This window comes from Leptonychotes weddellii, chromosome 14, assembly GCF_054177405.1.
Source record: "Leptonychotes weddellii isolate Sample4059 chromosome 14, ASM5417740v2, whole genome shotgun sequence".
NCBI classification, from domain to species: domain Eukaryota; kingdom Metazoa; phylum Chordata; class Mammalia; order Carnivora; family Phocidae; genus Leptonychotes; species Leptonychotes weddellii.
The window spans coordinates 1600169-1604058 of record NC_138382.1 but is presented as its reverse complement, the minus strand read 5'-3'; the positions used below and the strand labels follow the sequence as shown (position 1 = coordinate 1604058).

Here is a 3890-nt window from a genome sequence, read left to right as displayed (position 1 = left end):
TCATGGGTGGAAGACATGTCCATGGCACCTCCATCAGCAACAACAAGCAAAGTTCCAAGAGTCCAAGGGGACTCTGCCTGCCTTCCTCTGAGCTTGCAATTTGGGAAGAGAAGAGTGGGAGCACACTGCATAGGCAGCACACACTGCAGAGTAAGTACTCTGCACAGGCAGTAAGTACTCAGCACAGGCAATATTCTGTAGCCCACAGCAGTAACTGAATGCCAGCAGATGGTGGGCCCCTTTCAGATTATCCCCTGGGAGAAGCATTAGCAGCTAAAAGGCATTTCCTGAGGTCAGTTGCAAGCAACTCAACCCATCCTGTTTAGGAAGATAATTGTTGTGACTTTGTTAAATTAGCATTTGTTAAGTAGAGCCCAGGATGCCATATGGTGAGTCTGGTTTACAACAACAACAACAAGCACCACAAGGTAATTGAAATAGAGATGCTTATTATTCACAGGTCCTCTGGGAAAGTACACGTCTCCAGGGGTCACATGCGGAGGTCAAGGCAGGATGCTGGCAGAAAGGCAGGGCCTGGGGCTCATGCCTTTATTAGGGTCCTTGGGTGCAGTGCTTTGGGTTCCACCACTAAGGCCAGACTGGTCACTTCGAAAACAATGGGGTTTTGGTAACCTCTTGGGGTCTTATCTAAGGGATGCACACAGGGAGGGTCTTGAGGAGTGGGGGTTGATGGGGGAACACTTGCTCAGAAGGGCTACTGAGGAGTCATATCCAGAGCCTATGTCTGCTTGTGACTCGGAGTGCCACCTAGGGTATGTGCTCCAGGGAGGGGTCAGGGTCAGTTCAAGGCCCCTAGGCTGCCTGGTCACACACAGAATGGGTGCCGAGGCAGCAACACCACAGAGCAGCTGAGCAAAACTCTTGACATAGTATCGTGGTAAGCATGTCATCAAGGTCCATCCATGTTGTAGCATGAGTCAAAATTTCCTTATTTTTAAGGCTGAATTGTATTCCATTGGATTTATATACTACCACATATACCAATATGTATTTTGTTTATCCATTCACCATCCATGGACACTTGGGCTGCTTCCACCTCCTGGCTCTCATGAATAAGGCCACTATGAACATGGGTGTGCACATAATCTGTTTGAGCTCCCGCTTTCAATTCTTTTTGGGTGTATACCAAGAAATGGGATTATTACTGGATCACATAATAATTCTGTTTAATTTTTTGAGAAACCATCACCCCATGTTTTCCTGGCCCTGTGGGGTTTTGTTCAGGTTCTAACCTCCCCTCTGGTAACTATCAGTTTGTTCTCTATAGTTAGAAGTCTGTTTTTTTGTTTGTCCTTTTTCCCTTAATTTGTTTTGTTTCTTAAATTCCACATGTGAGTGAAATCATATGGTATTTGTCTTTCTCTGACATATTTCACTTGTGATTATACCCTCTAGATCCATCTATGTTGTTGCAACTGGCAAGATTCCATTCTTTTTTATGGATGAGTAATAGTCTATTGTGTGTGTGCATGTGTGTCTATTGATTGATTTGCAAATATTGAACCACCTTTGCCTCCCAGGAATAAAGCCCTCTTGATCTTGGTGAATGATTTTTTAAATATATTGTTGAATTCTGTTTGCTAATATTTTGTTGAGGATTTTTGCATCTATGTTCATCAGAGGTATTGGCCTGTATTCTGGGCATTTTTTAGTGCTGTCTGTATCTGGTTATAGTATCAGGGTAATACTGGCATCATAGAATGAATTTGGAAGCCGTCCCTCCTCTTCTATGTTTGGAAATAATTTGAGAAGAATGGGGATTAACTCTTCTTTAAATGTTTGGTAGAATTTGCCTGTGAAGCCATCTGGTCCTGGACTTTTGTTTATTGGAAGTTTTTAAATTACTGATTCAATTTCATTGCTGGTAATCAGTCTGTTCAAACTTTCTATTTCTTCCTGCTTCAGTTTTGATAGGTTATATCTTTGTAGGAATTTATCCATTTCTTCTAGGTTGTCCAATTTGTTGGCATATAGTTTTTCATAATATTCTCGTACAGTTGTTTGTATTACTGTGGTGTTGGTTATTATTTCTCCTTTTTCATTTCTGACTTTGAGTTCTCTCTTACTCTTTTTTTTTTTTTTAATGAATCTGGCTAAAGGTTTACCAATTTGGTTCATTTTTTTCAATGAGCCAACTCATTGGTTCATATGTATATATATATATATACATATATTTAGTTTTTATATCTTTATGTCTGCTCTAATCTTTATCATTTCCTTCCTTCTGCTGGTTTTGGGTTTTGTTTGTTCTGTTTCTAGCTCCTTTAGGTGTAAGGTAGGTTGTTTATTTGAGACTTTTCTTGCTTCTTGGGGTAGCCCTGTATTGCTATAAAATTCCCTCTTAGAACAGGTTGTGCTGTATCCCAAAGATTTTGGGCCATTGTGTTTTCATTTTCATTTCTGGGGGTGGGGAGGGGAGGAGTATTGTATACCAACAGATTAGATAACCCAGATGAAATGGACAAATTCGTGAGAACACATGGACTCTTAAAACTGACTCAATAAGAAACAAATTTTGAACAGACCTATGGCAAGTAATTAATAATCATAAAGCTTTCCACAAAGACAGCCCAGGAACAGATAGTTTCACTGGTTCATTCTACCAAATGTTTAAAGAAGTAACATTAATCCTTACAAACTCTTTCAAAAGATAGAAGAGGGGGGAACACTTTCCAGCATGTTCTATGAGGCCAATAGTACCCTGATACCAAAACTAAATAAAGATATCACAAGAAAACTACAAACCAATATCCTTTATGAACATGGATTTTTAAAAATTACCTGAAAAATTCTAGCATAATGAAGCTAGTACCAGAAGAATGAGAAGACAGGTCACATACTAGGAGAAAATATTTGCAAAAGACATATCTGATAAAGGACTGTTATCCAAAATGGGCAAATGATTAGAATAAATAATTCAACAAATAAGATATATAAATGGTCAATAAGCATGTGAAAAGATGCTCCATGTCATATGTCATTAAGAACTGCAAATTAAAGCAACAATAAGATACCACTACACATCAATTAGAATGGTAAAAATCGAGGGGGGTGGGAGGATGGGTTGGCCTGGTGGTGGGTATTGAGGAGGGCACGTTCTGCATGGAGCACTGGGTGTTATGCACAAACAATGAATCATGGAACACTTCATCTAGAACTAATGATGTAATGTATGGGGATTAACATAAGAATAAAAAAAAAAAGAATGGTAAAAATCGAAAACACTGACAACATCAAATGCTGGTGATGATGTAGAGTAAGGAAAAAAAAGCTCATTTATTGCTCATGAGGAGGCAAAAATGGTGGAGCCACTTTGGAAAAAAGTTTGGAAGTTTCTTACAAAACTAAATATATTCTTACCATTCAATTCAGCAAGTGTGCTCCTGTTTTGGTATCTACCCAAAGGAGTGGAAAGCTATGTCTACACAACTACCTGTAGATGGATGTTTATAGCAGCTTTATTCCATAATTGCCAGAACTTGGAAGCAACCAAGATATCCTTCAGTAGGTGATTGGATAAATAAGCCTTAGTACATCCAAACAATGGAATATTACTAAGTGCTAAAAAGAAATGAGCTAGTCCACTTTTGTGCTACATGTCCTGGGCATCTGAGGTGTCAGTGGGCAGGCATCATGGATTAGGTAATGCAGTTCGTTGAGCCAAGTCAGCAGTTTGTGAAGGACTCAGTTTGGCTGGCTAAAAGATGCACTAAACCTGATAGAAAAGAATTCCAGAAGATTGCCATGGCAACAGCAATAGGATTTGCTATAATGGGATTCACTGGCCTGTTTTGTGAAATTGATCCATATCACTAGTAATAACATCATTGTTGGTGACTGAATACCTTTTAATTTTTTTTTTTTTTTTT

The 3890-nt window shown here is 39.1% G+C and overlaps 1 pseudogene; it reads left to right on the top strand.

Moving 5' to 3' along the window:
* The first annotated feature begins 3654 nt into the window (after positions 1-3654).
* The window catches only part of LOC102737574 (protein transport protein Sec61 subunit gamma pseudogene), a 5636-nt pseudogene continuing 5400 nt past the window's right edge, over positions 3655-3890 (top strand).